The sequence below is a fragment of the Castor canadensis genome, chromosome 6, assembly GCF_047511655.1.
Source record: "Castor canadensis chromosome 6, mCasCan1.hap1v2, whole genome shotgun sequence".
Classification (NCBI taxonomy): Eukaryota; Metazoa; Chordata; class Mammalia; order Rodentia; family Castoridae; genus Castor; species Castor canadensis.
The window spans coordinates 162,723,720-162,742,209 of record NC_133391.1 but is presented as its reverse complement, the minus strand read 5'-3'; the positions used below and the strand labels follow the sequence as shown (position 1 = coordinate 162,742,209).

The following is an 18,490-nucleotide window of genomic DNA, read 5'->3' as shown; positions in this document are numbered from 1 at the left end:
ACCATAAGGACGTTTGAATTGTGGCTCGTAACATGATACAAACATCACACTATACACACACACATATCTCCAGAAAATTAAAATGCTTAAAATACACTATGGTGAAGCTTTAAAACTAAGATTATTATAATTAAAAAATTTAAAGGCAGGGACATGAATTCATTCAATGTGAGTTTGGCATCTACTTTGTGCTTTAGGGCTTTGACCAGTGGGTGGCCAGGTGAAGGCCACTTCCTTTTGGCTTGGCATAAAGGTGCTAAGCCTGTGACTTCATCCCCTGTGGGGTCAGCCAGGAATGGGCTCTCCATCTCCCTGGGCTGGGTTGGGTGGAGGTGAAGGTCCTGGTCATTGCCCTGCAATGCAGATTTCAGGCAAGCACAGGACAGCATAAATTACTCCAGACACGGTGGGATGTGCCCAGCGTTCAAGACCTCAGAGAAAGGGATTTTACCCACACCCTCCCTGGATGCTGCATTCTCACAGAGAAAATGCACAGACCCTTAAATTTAGTGACTTAAAGCTGGAAGGGGCCTAAAAACACTTGGTCAAATTTTCCCATATTATGCAGTTTCCATTGGCCTCAAAGAGGCAAAGGACATGTAGGAATTCAGGAAGACTGTGTCCACAGTATTTTGTATGAGCCACAGAGCCCAACGCTGTGACCTTGAACAAGGACACACATCTCAGACGGTGCTGGGATTGGCTGAGGCTCCTGATGCATGTCACACCTAATTCTTAAGATACAGCAATGCATAATGTTATGACGTCCCCTCACGCCCCCCCAAACTGACTGTATTAGCACCTTACTTCTGCCTTGAGCTGAACAGAACTCAACACTTCCTTTATTGAGGGACTCATTATTTTATATTCCAGGCTTTCTCTTATTCATGCTCAAAGTCTTCACCTTTTAATTGTTTTTTTATTTTTGGCAGCACCAGCATTTGAACTCAGGGCCTCATACTTGCTGGGCAGGCACTTTACCATTTGAGCCACTCCACCAGCCATTTTTTTGTGTTGGGTATTTTTGAGACAGGGTCTTGAGAACTATTTGCCCAGGCTGGCTTTAAACTACGATCCTCCTGATCTCTGCCTCCAAAGTAGCTAGGATTACAGGTGTGAGTCAATAGTGTCAAACTTTAAAGTTTTATTTTACAAATATTTAATTGTTTCCAAAATTTACTCCCTTTCATATGTTATTCCAAACAGGCCATAATATTCCAATACCTAACAGACAGTGAACACGGGATTTATGCTTTCTTCTCTTCTGTGCATTTGAAGAGCCTAAACATTGAGTCCTCTTACTGGTATATTTATTTGCTAGCTATGTTTCAATTTGCTGGGTTTTATCTTCCTAGCCTTTGAATTAGCAGTACATTTTGAATAGTTCAGTTTGTGTGTTTTGGATAATGGCTCTGTAGTGGGTTGAATGAAGCCCCCTCCCCTCAAAGATATGTTTAGAGCCTAATACCCAGAAGATGTGAACATTACCTTATTTGCAGATATGATTAATTAAGGATCTTGAGATGGGTCCTAAATCCAATGACAAGTGTGCTCACAAAGTACACACATGGAACAGACACACCAAAAAGAGGGTGATATGATGATGGGGCAGGTATGGGGTGGATGTGGCCACAAGCCAAGGAATGCTGACAGCTATCAGGAGGTAGTAAGTGACAAGGAAAGATTCTCCCCTAAAACCTCTAGGGGTGGTGCTACCCTACTCAAATTAATTTTTGACTTCTGGACCCCAGACTTGGGAGAGAGTTGTTTTAAGCCATTACCAAATTCCTAAGTTTGTGGTCATTTGGTATGCCAGCCAAAGAAAGCTACTTTAGTCTTCAATATTCTGAGCTCATGCTCAACACACTTCCTGTTAGGGGTAGTCAGTCGTTATTGTATCATACGGTGTTAGTTCCCATCTGCCAACTTTTTACTCCATCTCTGGGTTAATGAGCTCATTTTGTATATTCCATGCACTACATTTTATTTATCAATTTGTGGCCCACATCTAGAGCTGCAGACTTGTGTGTTTTTACCAATCAACAGAAAAAAACATTGGTTCTTTGCTGCTTCACAAATTTTGGAGTAAAAGCCCAGAAAATGTATAGAATGGAAAAGTTTGACATCTTAAAAGGAAATATGAGTCATGTGAAGGTGTTTTGAGCAGCTACCTAATTATGCTCTTGCAACAGAGTGTGGTTTGGGGCTAGAATTTCTGGGTTAGCCCAGCTTTACCAGTGGGTAGTGGGCAAGTTATTTATCTTCTCTTGGGCTCACTTTCAGCACCTATGAAATGGGTATAATAATTGTATCAACTAATGAAGTTTTTTAATGAGGATTAAGGGAGATAGTATTTATAAAGTTCTTAGAATGACACCTGGGGTCGGGGGAGCATGATAGAAGTGTCAATTATTACTGATGTGTTTATGCCTTAAACATCTAATTAGTGCAATATCTTCTTAAAAATGAGATTGATCAAACTTTTATAACCTTACATTATTTCCTTGGGTTAAGAACATCAAGACTGTAGGTACACACTACACCCTATGCAACCCTAAAAATAGGGTTTTAAGCAGAATTCTATACATTCATCTAGGAATGCGGCAGGACTGAAAGACTCAGAGGTCTGGTATAAATTATTATGCTTGATGCTTTGATTGTTTTATTTAGCAGGCTATAGTGACACATTGCCCTTCCTAATCAAACCAGCCACCATGACTCAGTCTTTGATCCCTTATAGTATTTCTCATATTTATTACATCATTTCAGTTCAGATGCTAATTGACCCACCTCATTTAGCTCATTATTGCTTCATGCTTCACTATTGTAATATTCGAGAACTCATGCTTATAACTAAGTCTTTTCTCCCCACCTGAATTTTGAACACAGCATTCTGCCATCCCCCAAACTTGTGAGCCTCCCAAGACCTCTTTTGATTCTGCATATGGTCATTGAAACAAAAACAGCATATTCTATAAAAGTACCTAAAACTATTACACTAATAAAACCCATCAAAGAAAGTTGTTTAAAAAATTATTTTAAGTTGAAGTAGGAAGCATTTGCAAATGTCTTGTTAACAATGATACTTGGCCCTGTCATTGGTTACAATCTAAAGGGACATTACAGTCAGGGGAAGATGGTTCTCTTCCTCCTCTTGGTCCCCCTCCTCCTCTTCCTGATCTTCCTCCTCCTCCTTCTCCCTTCCCCTCCCTTTTCTCCCCTTCTCCTCCTCCTTTTGTGGTCCTGGGGATTTGAACTCAGTGCCTCATGTTTGCTACTTGAGACATACCCCCCAATCCTTTTGCTTTTAGCTTGTTTTTCAGATGGATCTTATGCTAAGTTTCCCCAGGATGCCTCAGACTATGATCCTCCTACTTCTGAGGCATCCCTAGCAGCTGGAATTACAGTCATGTGCCTCTACGCCTGGCTCAAGGTTCTTCATTAGTAATAGTGGATGCAAACCCTTCTTAGAATGCATCTTCCTGGAATTTAAATGCTTTACTCCAGTTTATAGTTTTACTTCATGCTGAGGTAGTGAAGGTGGCTGGGTCTGCTCTGCCTCTCTTATTGCTTATCAGTTCTTGCTTTGTTAGTACTGTGTTGAATCTACCATTTCTTCCAGGACTTTTTCTAAGATACTTGTCCATTTTTTTTTGAGTGTTAAGTGATAAAAGAAGACATTACATGGAAAGTGAAGAGCTAAGGAGAGGCCACCACTTTGGGGGCCAATTCCCATGGTCCTTCACCGTGGAACAAGGTTGGGTATGGACTTAGCGTCAATCTCTGTATGTAATGCTGGGATCACATTCCTGTTGCTGCCCACTTTGTGCATCTTCAGAGTGGATGTGCATTTCTTTGGAGACCACTGTCTGCAAATAAATTTCCAGCTTTTCAGCCTGGCTTCTAAGACCTTCCAGAGCTTGGACTCTTGGCCCTTTGAGGGTCGGGTGGTCTGACAGCTCCTATACCACAATGTAGACATTAGCAGCTGGACTTCTGTCTAAATGGATCGCCCACTGTACTCCCACATCCAGCATGTCTTATTTTGCTTCTTCTAAATTCCTTAGCTTTCCTCTCCCTGTTCAAATAGACAAGCCCCTCTTTCCAAGGAAAGCCAGGCCAGATGTCAACTCTTCCTTGGTCTTCCTTTTCAACCTCAAGGCAGTTGTGAGCGCTTCTCTCTCTGACTCTGCAAATGTTCTTTTTGGCAATTAGTCAATGTTCCTGGTGCGTTTTCACCTATGATTGTCTTTAACTGTTATTTAAACTTCTACCATTCCCATTCTATTTTTACATGCTGTCCTACCTTTCCAGTTGGATTGGTATTTCCTTACTGTTGAGCTTGGGTTTTATCATTTTTTAAAAGAATTAACTTTAAAAAATCAAGGTACTATGTACACACAATTTAAAGTGCTATCAACTCACACAAAAAAACTTCTAATTAAAAAAAAGTTTTGAATAAAAAAATACCACTTCCATTACTCGTTCCTTCCTTTTCTCTTTCTTTTTCACCTCCCTTAGAGGCACTTTCTTTTCATTTCTTAGCTGGTTCCCCTGACTGGTTCCTTTATATTGTGTGGCTCTTTCTGTAGTTATTAAATTGTCACTGGGAGATATTTTCTATGGAGTTTCTGTTAGGGGATATAAGAACAGGGTTCTGATAGCTACTCCTTCTGTCTTCCAATAGCTCCTCCTTCTGCCCCTTCTGTTTTCATCCTTGTGTTTTCCTAATATGTCTGTTTTAAAATTATCAGTCAGTATTTACATTGGTATGATTATACAAAAAGAGTATCACTGAGCCAGGTAGGGCATATGAGCTCATCTTCATTTTTCTTGAAGTTGCTACATTTTCTCATTTGTTGTATTGTCTCTGAAGCTGTTATTACTTCTTATTTCCAAGTGTGTTAGTATTATTTTCTAGTTGCATTATATAATCCTTTGGTATTACTGGTCTCCCAAAGGCCCATGTGTTGAAGGCTTGGTCTCCAGCCTGTGGTACTATTGGGAGGTGATAGAACTTTTAAGAGGTGGGATCTAGTGGAAGTTAGGTCACTGGGGGAGTGCCCTTGGAGGGACACAAGCCCTCCATTCTCATTCTCTATCTCTCTCTCTCTCTCTCCCCAGCTGAGATGGGTAGCTCTCTTCATCACATGCTCCTGCCATGATGTTCTGTGCCACCACAGGCCCAAAGCACCAGGGCCAAATGAATATGGACTGAAACCTCTGAAACCCTGAGCCCAACTAAATCTTCCTTTTATGGTGATTGTCTCAGGTATTTTGTCACAGCAATGGAAAGGTGACTAACACACTGGAAGACCTTCCTGTCACAAACTACACTGGCTTATCTGTTCCGGACTATTGTTACCTGGGCTGGCTGTGCTGATGGCCTCTTTTCTACTCCTATGGAGTGGACCTTTTTGGATTCTATGCCTCCTTCCTGTTGAGTTTGAATGCCATGATAGTCCTTTAAAAAAGTCTGAAAATGTCTATTCTATTCTTCCTTTTGATTAATAGATTGGATACGAAATACTAGATTGAAAACAATTTTTCTTCAGACTTTTAAAATATTTTCTTCTTGCATCTATGTTTGCTATTATGATTCCTAATTTCAGGTGTGTTTCCTCTCTGAAAGTCTCTGGCATCTTCTCTTTATCTCTGAGGTTCTGAAATTTCCAGATAGCCTGCTGTTATGATCTTATCATTAGTTGCATTTGATCATTTGATGCTTGAAGAGTTTTTTTTTTAAATTTATATACTTGTGATTCTCAATTCTGGGAAATATTTTCTATAATCTGACAGTGTCTACTGTCTGGACTCATCTAGAATTTCAGTACCATTGGATTTCTTGTTTTGGACCTTTTCCCTTTTTACTCTGGTTTTTTATGTCTTAATATTTTTGTTCTACTTGCTATGATTTCCTTCACATTTGTTCTTTAATCTTCTATTAAAATGTTGTTTTTCACATTTTTAATTCCCAAGGGCTCTCTCTTGCTCTTTGAAGCTTGGTTCACATCTTCCTTCTCTTAGTTTATGGATATACTCTCTTCTCCAGTAGCTCTGAGAGCATTGTCATTGTTCCTCCAACCTTTTTGTGTATTTCCTACCTCTCTCCTCTAGCTCAATTTGCAAGTGTTCTTAAATACCTGGTCTCTTCAGTTGTTCTTTTATAGCTGAGGCTAAGGTGCTTAAGAGCGATTTGCAAACCCCTTGTGTGCTTCACAGGTTAAGTGTGCTTCATATAGATGCCAAAAAAAAATTTGGCTAGGGGCAAATAGGCGTTTTATTAGGGACTCATGTCTGCAGAGAAGCCTCCGGTCTCCTGTTCTGTGTATTTTGCTGGTTGAGCCTTTAGGGATCAGGTGATAGGTAATGGAAGGGGCACTCTATCATCAGCAGGCCATTTTTAGTTGCGTCTTCCATCTTTGGGCCTGTGTTTCCTCCTCTCCCCTCTGTGCTTAGCAGTAACAATTAGACTAGCGCTCCTTGGACTGAGTTCCACTGGTCAAGGGTGCAAGCCAGGGAGCTTGAGGTGTTTGCTTTAATCGAGAGAACCCCTACCACTGTTGGACATTTCCTGCTTCTGAGTCCTGGCCTTGCAAGGGTTTTGTAGGCCAACTGGCCCTCACACCCTTCTGTGAAAGAATGACAGAGTGAAACCATTTTTTTTTTTCAATGAAGAGGCCAACTGAAGAGTATTGCTGTGAATCGTCAGACCTGGTAGAGTTTGTGATACTTCATCTGGGTTAACAGAATCCATGGGAACTGCTGGTCAGAGTTTGCATCGCTCAGGAAGTTTCTGATTAACATGCAAATATTCAAAACAGAACTAACAACACGAAGTTAGTCATCAATTTGAAAGTGAATTTGCATTCTTTGAGCCATTAGAATATATCTTCTCTCAGAGATGTCAAGGAGATTTAAAAATAGTTCTAATTTGGCACCAAACAGCCTTGCTTTGTTACTCTGCACAGCATGGGTGATGCTGAGAACTCACTATCATAACTGGAAGAGGAAAATTATGCAATGGAATTAAACTAAGGAAATTGGAATATCCTAGGTTAAGTAATTTCTTCTTATTGATTGTCTTTAGCACTCAAAGAAATATGCTTTCTTGATGTGGCATCAAGGAAATTAATACTAATTGCCCAATAAATATTCTTGAGAAAGGCCTCCCCTGGTTGCACCTAATCATATGTGTTTTTCATTGCTTTCCACATAGAGGATATCTTAGATTCTTTATTAGAGCCTAAGTCTTGATCCAACACCTTGTAAGGAAGGTTAAGTAATACTAAAATGTGTTTTTATCATGACTATGGCAGGTAAAATGAATGAATGAATAATGATCAAGTATATTGACAACTAAACATGTCTACCACACACGGGGGCTAAGAATTTTACAGGTATTTGCTCACTTCTTCTCGTACCACCATAAAAGATACTGTATCAGTCAGTAAGTTTTGTTATCATATTTATCATAAAGAAATAGCCCCAGATCTCAAAAGATGTATAACAATTCACATTTATTTCTCACCCATTCCACCTGCCCATCGTGGGACTGTATTACTGTGGACCCAGTTGAGGCCCACCTGAGTGGATGCAACTGGTTCTTAAACTTCTACCCAGAAGTGGCATGTGTGATGTCTCCTAGATTCAATGGCTAAAGCAAGTCACAAAGTCATGCCTGACCCCCAATGAACAGGGAGGTTTTATTCTATGTCATGGAGGGGTGTCTTAACTGACATGGCTATGTCTGAAATCAATGGGTGGGGAAGTACAACCCTCCATTTGGGGGGGCAGTGACACAGTGTGGATAAATGTCTCCCAAATGCCCATGTGTTAAAGGCTTAGTCCCTAGCCCATGGTGGTATTGGGAGGTAGTGGAACCTTTAAGAGGTCTTTATGTCATGGGAGGCATGTCCTCAAGGGGAATTTTGGGATCTTTGATCTCTTTTGTTCTCAGCCAGAAGGTGAGTAGTTTTACTTTACCATGTACTCCTGCCATGGTGTGCTGCCTCACCACAGACCCAATACAGTGGGGTTAGTTCATCATGGACTGAAACCTGTAAAACTATGAGCCAAAAGAAACCTTTTCTCTTTTTAAGTTAATTATCTTTTTTTAAGTGACAGGAAGCTAACTAACACTGGCAGCAAATATTTTAAATAGTATAATTACCCACAGATAGCAATTATTATTTCCATTATAATGATGGGGAAAATAAACAAGATAAGGATGCTCTGCAATTCTCAAATTCTATAAAGAAGCATTTGATTTGAATCTTAAAACATTACACATAACATTATCTAGTTAAAATGCAAGCAGTCTGGGCACATCCAGAACTTGGGGGGCTAGTCAGGAGGATTGTGAGTTTGAGGTCAACCTGGGCTACATAGTGAGACCTTTCTCACTAAATTAATTAAATTAAAATAGACAATAAAAATAAATGCAAACAAAAGAAAACTGAGCAAAACTGCAGTGTGGAGGACTTAACACAGAAGTCTTAGAGTCAAAACCAGTATGTCACTTTAAATAGAGAGAGAAAAATTTTTTTACCTGTATGTTATTATTCCAGGATTCCACTGGGAAAGAACAATAAAACATTAATATTAATATTATCTCTGAGAAAAAACACAGAAATTCCTTCACAAAGGGTCAATAAAATCTTTTTGGTTTTATTTTGTTTTGAGCAGTGATGGGGATCAAACCCAGAGCCTGGTGTATGCTAGGCACATACTCTACCAGAGTTTCCAGTCCTAATCGCTTTTACACAAGTGAAATTCAGGTTTAAAATTCTGGATTTCAGATACCTTTGCTGGTCTCTGAATCCCGTTCACTCTGGAGAATTTCTAGTAGCTTATGTTCATCATGTGATTTTGAAATTTGCAAAATGTGAGACATGGCTGAGAACCAGTAAGCATTGTTATCTTAAGGGAAGATAATTCTTAAGAGGAAATGATTTCACATCACCAGAAGTGTATCTTTAGCTCTTGAGTTCCTTGCCAATTTTTGCATTTTATTTCCTTTCTTCCAGTTGCATAAAGTCTTGTCTGTCACAGACAAACACATGCATGTATCCTATGCTAGAATTTGTTTTCCAGTTTATCACAATGGTCATGAAAAAGACAACACTTCTCTGGGCTTGATATTTATTGCTCTATGGACAACAACCAAGCAAGTGGCAACTCTAATTTTTTGAATGAGCCTGCCACCTTGTGGTTCTTTGGAGAACCAAACTAGTGCTGTGCAAATACCTTTCCTTCAAATAAATATTCATGGAGTACCTAATGTCAGCACTGGGCTTACAATAGTGATGAAATGGACAAAAGCTTATGCGTATAAGTTGATATTTGGTAATGTCCACTTTCATTAGCCTGTTAGCCTATTTTACCTGCCTGTGTGCCTGTCCTGACCACCATTCTTCCAGTATGGGTAGCAGAAGTGACCCTGCTCCTAAGGGAAGGCCAGCCCTTCCTTTTTCTAGCCTCTGACCTTGTCCAGGACTTTGTTTCTGTAATCTTTCCTTCTTTGTCATTATATTGGCTCTTTTTCACTTGCCCTTTAACGTGTGAACATGCCCTAAAAGCCTTCATTAAGAGCAACAACAACAAGAAGCAGAACAACAAAAGAAATGGGTGATTGCCTGGCCCAAATGGCAGCTTGCCTAGGATTCAGTAGGCTCTGGGTTCAATCCCTAGTACCACAGAGTAAAAGCCCCCCCTACCAACTTTCCTTAGTCCACATTCTTTGTAATAATGCTGTACTTCTCTGCTTCCTGTCACAGTAAAACTTCTCAAAGGTTTTGTCTATATTCACCATCTCCATTTTTACTGTAATCATTTTATTCCACTGTCTCTGCTACCTCCACTTCCTTGGATCCTGTCCTGCTGGGGTCACACAGCACCTCCAGACCCAAAGGGTCCTTGTCCAACTCTACCTGCCATCACTGAGGACGGTGGAAGCTGTCACTGCCTGCTCCCAGCAAGCCTGGGGGCCATGAACTGTGGTGCCTTATAGGGCTTGCTCTCATCCCTCGGGTCTCAGCTCTAAGAGGCCTTCCCTGACCAACCATTCATCACAACTCAGCTTCTTAGCCCATCACGCCTCACCTGGAAGCGACTTACTGCCCACAAGCACCTCATCAACCTGTTGGCTGCTGAATTTCCAGCATTCTGTAGAAGCTCCATAAATACATTTAGTTTTAGAATCTAGTTGAGTTTTTAGAATTCATATGGCAGTAATGGGCATCTCCACCCTGCTCTGGTCGACGGGTAAAATGGTATTTGGAAAAGGGCAGTAGAATGGACACTGGACTGACAGCACAATCTTGTTTAGCACTTGGGAAGATTCTTGAACCTTGGGGTACTGAGATTCCCAATTTGTAAAATGAGGGAATTGGGCTACGATGGAGATGACAATCTCCTATCAAATTGGGGACATATTGAATTGACAGTGGTCTCTGTGATACAGTATTACAAAGAGCTTTTTAGCCACAGAAAGCATGATGTGATTGATTGACTATCAATGTCTACCCTAGATGTCAGAGGTGGTGGGGCTGTGCATTTTGGGACATCATGTTCCTTTCAGTTCTAGATTTTGAACAGTGATTTAAAAAGCCTCTCAAAACACTGTTGTTGCAATTGTATTTCAGATGTGAACTGGATTTAGACATTTGAAGGGTTCTCAACATTTAATGAGAGAATATGAATTATACCCAGACTCAAAATTATCAGCTGCCAGCAGGAATTAATGTAAAGTGAATGGAAGAGGCTCTGAATATATTTACTCAACCAGGATTCACCTGATTCCCTGTATTACAAGGGAATGTATTCTATCGCATAATATTTAAAAATATGCCTTTCAGAACAATTTCCTGCATGATGTCTGGAATTTATTATGCATTTTATCTCTCTTAAGTGTGCTATCTTTCTCTTCTGGGTGGTGGATTTACCTGCTCTCTTTTCTGCCACTTTGCTTCTCCACAAGCAGATAATTCCAGATTAGATTGACACACGGTCCAAGATAGATTTCAATTACCAGAAGAATGTGAAATTTATGAGATTAAAATAAGCTTTGGAAGGGAATGTAAACCCCTCTTAATGGAAATTGGGATTAGAGTTCAAAATTTTCATCACCTTCCGTGTCAGGCAGTCAAAAATGTTTTGGGTAGACCAAAAAAAAAAAAAAAAAAAAAAAGCACTGAATGTGTTTAGCTTATGTTAGTAAAAAGAAAATTACTTGAAAATATTGAAATAGTCATGTGAAACTGTGTATGCAGCATTTAAAAACCTTTAGTGAACTCTTTTTCCATATTTATTTGTAGCCTCCAAATAATTTCTTAAGGTGAATAAGATAAAGCCTATTAAAGGAATTTGAGTTTTCTAAAAGGAAGGTTCAAACTCACTTTAATTGTAGTTTAGGGGTGATTTTAGCAGGAAGAAATTATTAATGATCTAAATTAAGGATGGGCAAACTCAGCCCTGTGTCAAAGCTTATCTGATACGCACTTTCATAAATAAAAGTTTTATTGGAACACGGCCATATGCATTTGTTAACACCTTGTCGACTGTTGCTTTTCTGTTACAGTGGCAGAGTTTGATGGTGGAGACAGAAACTTCTTGGCCTTCAAAGCCTAAAATCTTCACCATTTGACCCTTTATGAAAAATTTTGTTGACTCATGCTCTACATCATAAATTCTCCATTACATGGTATATTTTTGAAGCAGGGATTCTATGCTGAACTTTAGTTTTTAAATTGCTCTTGAATAACTACACCAGTACCTTTGAGTTTTTGGTTAATAACTTTTAAGAAAAATAGTATCCACACAGCTTTATGCAGGGACAGTTTTAAAACTTTCATGTCTGTTGTTACATGTGTCTTTTAGGCTTTATTTTTCTCAGCTTTTGGGGAAATATTTGTGTCCTCTGATTCTCTGCCCTCGTAGGGATCTTCAGCATTCCTCACTTAGAAGGGAACACCCTAGGGACATCAGGCCTATCATCTTACAGTCTGGGTCTCCTCCCAAGATTCCTGGGACCATTCAGGACACATTTGAGTCCATCTAGCTGGTGGATAGAAGCAATGTCCCTAAAAAAATTCTTCTGGCCTAGGTTGCCTCTTCCATCTTCAGTGCTTCTGGACTCTGGGGCTTCCACTCAGAAATTTACAGGCACTTGAACAGATTTTAAACAAAGATGTGGGGTGTTTATTGTTAAACCCTCCAGGCAGAAATAGGAGAACCCTCTTCCACAGGGTCAAAATATAAGCTATGGTCTCAAATGAAGAAGAAGGTAAAGAGGAAAAGAAGCAGATGGAGAAGGAGGGGAGAGCAGCCTTTAAAATAAAATTTATTTTTAACAGTATTACTATTTTTTTCATACTACACTTGAGAAGCCAATTCTTGATCTGCAGTGTTGTTGAAAGTTCACACCAAAATGTGGCATTTAATAAGATGTAGCTCAGTGATAGAGTGCTTTCTTGGCATGCTCCTGGCCTTAGGTTTGATCTCCAGCACTGAAAAAAACAACAAAATCAGGAAGGGTACCAAGAAGTCCCTGACATCCCTCCCTAAATCCGCCTGGAGTCTGGGGTCCCTGGGTTGTAAAACTCCACTTGAGACTCAGGGGAGAGACAGCATTAGGGGAGTGCACATTTGGAGAGAATTTGCTCTTCCCATGGAAATTCTGACAGTATCCAGGACAGGCTCCTACTTCTCCCCTTCATCTCCCACTGCTTGGAGAATCCCGCTGTGGACCCAGCACAGAACTGCCTGTCTGGACAGCACTATTTTCACCTTCTCAGAAAAAAGGGGTTAGTGGAATTATAATGGTTTGTGCAGTTTGGTGACTGAAATAATAAATAATCTCCTGAGAAAATTTCTGTCCTCAGTAAAATTTTTTTAAATGATCCTTTAAAGAAAATTCATTATCATTTCATAAAGGGATGTATGAATAGAGCCTGCTCAGAGTTGAGTGTTGGAAGATTTGTCCCTTGTAACACACTGGTGATACTTCACTATTAAATAATGGAAGTTAAATAGGCTATGCTATTTTTTTCTTGGATGCCAGGAAGTTGAGAACTAAATTCCTTGTACAAACATAGCAGTGTAGTTTAGGTTTCCCTTATAGCTACCCATGACCTCTGCCCTCCCTGGTTCAGGGTTTACCTTTTGCCTTATCCTTTCCTTAGTGGTCCTATTGGTGCTGCTGCAAAAACTTCTTCAGAAAACATTGTCTGAGTATGTTTTATGAATTGATTAAAAGCTTTCCATATTTTAAAATGAATATAACCCTCAGAACAACCCAAGGAAGTTAGTAATATTCCTATTCTCCAGGATGAAAAGGATGAAGGCTAAGAGAGATGAAGGAATTTGTTTAAATTTACAAGGTAAAGCTAGTATTTTAACCCATTTTATCTACCAGCTAAGCCTGTCTGCTCAGCCACAAAGGTGTACCATGTCTCTGGTATGTCTCACTGTTGTGTACAGGTGTTGGAGAGAATTGGTCTGTATGAACAGAATCAATTTTCCCATTGAAAAAATGATTGAAAGAGTGGGTAATTAGAAAACTTATTGGTAGAATTCATAATGAACTCTTTCATAGGGAACTAAGAACTAGACAAAACCCAAATAGTGAACCAATGTTAGAAAAATAAAGGCTTTTCATATCGTTAATTAAATATCTGCAACTTGAAACTATTTCATACCTATGAAAAGTTGTTAGGTGTCTTAGTGTTGGAGCTCTGGGGAAACCTCCGGTTTTTTTTGGTTGCAATGAATTTGTTTGATCTTAGTAGAGGGCAAAATCCATAAAAATTATTATAGAGCTGATTGATGAATCCCATATCTAGAAATGTAATCAAAATATTTCAGGAGGTGAAAACTCATGTTTCAAGCTGTCATAGTGGCATAATTGGCCCCCAATAGAATATAAAGTGCTTAGTTGACTTGACTTAACATTAATGTGGTGTATTAGGTCATTCAGACAAACCAAGGAAGACACAAAAATGTTATGTAAAACTTTGTGTATTCTGGGCCCATCGACACAAAAATCAAATTAATGTATGGATGGAAGACGGAAGGGCTAACTATAGGCTACGTCTTATTGCTCCTGCAATCCTACTCACTGACCAATCACCTCAAAATGAAGAATGTGGCGGGGTCTAGCCAGTGATTCTTAGCCCTGAATGGTCTCCCGAGCAACTGCCCACACTATATATATTCTGATTATGAAAGCAATAAATAGTGAGTGCAAAAAACTTGAATTCAACAAAAAATGTTATAATGGTGGCATTAGAAAACTAAGCTACCTTCCACCCCATTTCAGAAATGACACCAATTCTGGTGAGGTCCTATATCAATGGGGTCTAATGCTGCAAACATTTCCCAATGCATTTATTTATAAATTAAATGGGACAACACTACACACATTGTTCAGCAACCTGCTTGAGGCATCAGAGAAATTATGGACATCTTTCTTTGTGTTTGATTGTGATAAATTAATATCTTCATTACAATGAAATTGATTTTCTTGTTTCTTCCAAGTCTTCCAGAAACACCGATACTTCAGGATGCCAACTATGATTTTCTTTTTGTGTCAAGTACCCTGGAGCATCATGGGATCATCTACCTCTTTCTCACACATGGTATTTGCTTCTTGAAACTCCCAACACAATAGCTGGTCATTTGATTTTTGGATATCCTCAACTGTCTAAGCCAGCTAGCTCTCTTCTCAATGCATTCTCAGTTTGGCTCTCTCATTTCTTAACATCTCACTACTCATTCTGACACTGAGTAGAGCTTATTTGAGTAGAAGATTCATGGGTTTGAGATGCAAGAGAGTTATGGTGACTGGGAGTCTTAAGAAATCTATCAAAGAGCAGAGTTAGACAGATGGTGGAACCTAAACAACATTCAGACTTGGACGAGAAGGCAAAGCAGCACCCCTTAATTATTTATAACAAATCATGCATCCTCTGCATTCTGTTTAGCAACTTGCCTATGCACTTAGCAACTTATTTTTGGCACCGTTCCTTGTGTTGGTTGAATTATTCCAATCTGGTAGTGGCTAACCTGAGAGAAGAAGCTGATGGTACCACGAAGGGGGAGCTGGGCTTAATGCTCACACTATGTAACACAGAAACCTCTATCTTCCACTTACTCAAAAGTGAAGCACCTCACCCCTCCGCCTCCCATAGTGACAACCAAATACACCTTCATGAAAAATTGTACGGCAAACGTTTTATGCCATTGTAAAGTCACTTGTTCTCTGAAGGGTTTAACAGGCAGCTATTCAGGGAGTGTAGTCAGAGCATTGGGGACTGTTTCCCCAGACTGTGGCCCTTGCACTTTAATCTCTTGGCTGATATCTGTGGGAACAGGCAGGGCCTCCCTGGAAAAGTTCATGCAGGTTGGCTAGCAAACACTGATTTGTGTGTTTTCTTTATGGGGAGTAGAGAAGTACTTTGGAACTGAAGGGACAGGTAGGGAATTCTGGATGATGGAAGGGAGAAGAGACCTGGGGATGACAGTTATTCAGGTGGACTCATTGTTTTCATCCTCCTTTTCTCTTGGGCAAATTCTCCTAGTGTAGTGCCAAGTCCTGCCTGTCTCTTCCATTTCAAGTCCAGTGCTTTGTAGTAATAAACAAATGTTTGCTCAGGTTTCCCAGCTATCCCTTTATAAGAAGGAAGGCGAAATAGGGAACCCTATGCCTTTTTCTTTCAGTGGCTTTACTCAGCATGTAGTGGCAGGGAAGGAATTCAAAATCCCTGCTGGTAATCTCTGGTCTTGCTCTTGACTGGCCTGGATTCCTGTTACAGTGGAGGGAGGAGGTCAGTAAGGGCCAGGGAATACCAGTGCCCCGTGAGCTCCCATTAAATGATCTAGCTTCCAGTCTGCTGCTGTCTGCTGAAGAACCACCCCCCCCAAAAGAGGCAGCTTCCTTCCTGCACTGAGTGCTTTCATGATAAATAGAAATGACTGAATGAATAAATAAACAAATAAAAAGGAGGCCCTTCTCAAGTGAGTGGTGACTTCATATTCATTTAAACCAGAGTTTTCCAACCTCATCATTATCCTCTGTGCTGACAGCTTGGACTGAATGATGTCTGTTTAGTGTTGGATTGTTCCAGAGTCACTGGCCTGTACCCACTGAATACCAGTGCCTTTCCACCCTCCTCTTCTCTCCTCCCACGTGACAATCAAAAATGCTTCCCTCTGATATTGCTAAATATTCTTTGGTGGCAGATGCACCCCTGGTCGGGAGCCACTGCTTTAAACAAAAGAAGTCCTTTCACTTGGCTGTGTAAAGAACGAGGTTGTAATAATGGGGGAGGGAAAGGAGAATGATGAAGTAATCACATAAATTCTGGCATTCTCCTTTGATGAAAAATAGTAAATGTATGTAAGGGAAGAAAGCAGTATACTTTCGTCTATGTGTAAGACTGACTGGCCTTTTGCTTGCATCTGGAGATGAGATTTGTTAAACAAATTACAACAAAGTGGTCCTCAACCCAAAACTTACCAGTTAAACTGAATATACTTTCAAATTCTCTAAGTGGGTTTTGGAGGGGTTGGGTTAACTTGGTGGCATGAATAAGAATAATCCAAAAGTTATCAAGCTGAGGTGGCTGGTGTAACACTACCACTATCCCCATGCTTTGTTTCATTCGTGTTGTTTTACAGCTTTTATTTGAGATCTTTACCTTCTTTTCACTACTTAGAGAGAAAGGATTAGGTTTTGCAGGGTGATGTGGGAGGTAGGGAAAGGAAACGGTAGATGATGTAGACAGCTGAGGTGGGGTCTATATAAATAATCCACTGCAGGTGTCTCAATTAATACTGTAGACATGATTTAAAAAGCTGAACACACATTGACATTATCAAAAACTGACTAATTTGAGTGCTGGGTCCCTTATATAGCAAGTGATTCTGTGGCAAATCTGTTAGCAAAAATCAGTAATCATGGAATAATTTTTGGTAAATATCTTCATCATGTCAGTTGTGCTTCACTGGAGCAAGTCATGCAGGAATTCAGTTAAGTGGAATTCAGTTGATGAGCCAAGAAGTCCAGCCTTTGTTTATTGAAAATATATTCATTTCATTTGGAGAGTAGTCTTTTTTCGTGAATATAATGGCAAAAAATGATTAAAGTCACCATAAATTTTATCCTTAATATAAGCTCCCAAATTCATTAGTCTATAATATAAACAACTCATGACATCCACAACATGTCACGCTAATGCTTTTCTAAAATCCAGAGCTTTAGGTTTTTGCTCACTGATTTTCTGAGTGTATGCTTTATAAAAATTTTCAAGATTATATGCCCAGATTGGAGGTGTAGCTTAAGTGGTAGAGCACCTGCTTTACTAGTGCCAAAGTGTTGAATCCAAATCCTGGTCCCACCAAAGGAAAAAAAAAAAGCGTACATTCTAAAAGGTAAGTCATTGGAGCAACAACTAAAAACATCCCCAAGCTGTATTGTATATAGAGATATAGTTGCATTATAATGAAACATTTTGGCAGAATTCCTTTCTATGTCTTTGTCCCTCATTTTTGTGGTATTAGGAATTGAACCAAGTGGCCTCCAGCTAGGCAAGTGCTCTATTGCTGAGCTGTAACCCAGCACCTCTTCATTCTTTCTTTTTAATAAACATTTGAAGAAAACAACTAAATCCAATGGGAGAGAAAATTGAGGAGATCTGCAGTTCTCTTCATTGGTATAAGATTTTTGCCTCCAGTTTCCATAGTAACCTGTGATCTGTATTCCAACCACACCTTTGAAAGACTTGTTTTCTCTCTGCATCATGAAAATTTAGCCAGAAGCACTGAAGGTACTGAACATTGATTTTTATCATGTCTGATTTTTTTTAAATGGAAAAAGAAAACGTAGAACACTCAAAGCTTATCATGCAAATACAATGGGAACATATTTTCTAATTCTAAGATGACCACTGGGATAAAAAAATACCTGAATGTAAATAAATAACTACTCAGCTCCTCTAACAAAGTCAGAAAATATCTTGAGCATAAAATTGTAACTATTCATCTATAAGAGACTTGTTTATAAAAGTTAACAATTTTATAGCCCAATTTTTTTTCCAGGCTGGAGTGGTTTTGCCTCCCAAGGACATTTGGCAATATCTGGAGCCATTTTTGATTGTCACCACTGGTAGTGGTGTGGGAAATATCCCGCCTCAGATAGGAGGCTGTGAAACCCCTCATGTAGCTTCATAGGTGGTATACTGCCATAAATGCTCAAATGAATAAAATGCATTGGCAGCAATAACACTCACAATTTGCTTTTGGTCCTTGTACTATGTTTAGTTCTCATTTCATTTAAATAGCAGGAGAGAAGACAGTCTAGAGAAAAGAGAGAAGAGAGGAGAGAGAAAAGAGTAAAGAGGATAGAGGAGAAGAGAAAAACAAGCCATCCTCACCCTTTTTTCTATCACCAATGGGTTAAAATGCAACATTTCCAGCTTGCATGTGTTGA

At 39.6% G+C, this 18,490-nt stretch overlaps 1 long non-coding RNA gene across 2 annotated transcripts in view; it reads right to left on the bottom strand.

Annotated features, from left to right (window-relative positions):
* LOC141424229 (uncharacterized) overlaps window positions 1–18,490 on the bottom strand; it is a 47,681-nt gene that overhangs the window by 27,909 nt on the left and 1,282 nt on the right. For both annotated transcript variants that reach the window (XR_012449214.1, XR_012449213.1), the window contains exon 2: window positions 8,552–8,577. This is a non-coding gene — a long non-coding RNA (uncharacterized lncRNA). The remainder of the gene's footprint in view (window positions 1–8,551; window positions 8,578–18,490) is intronic.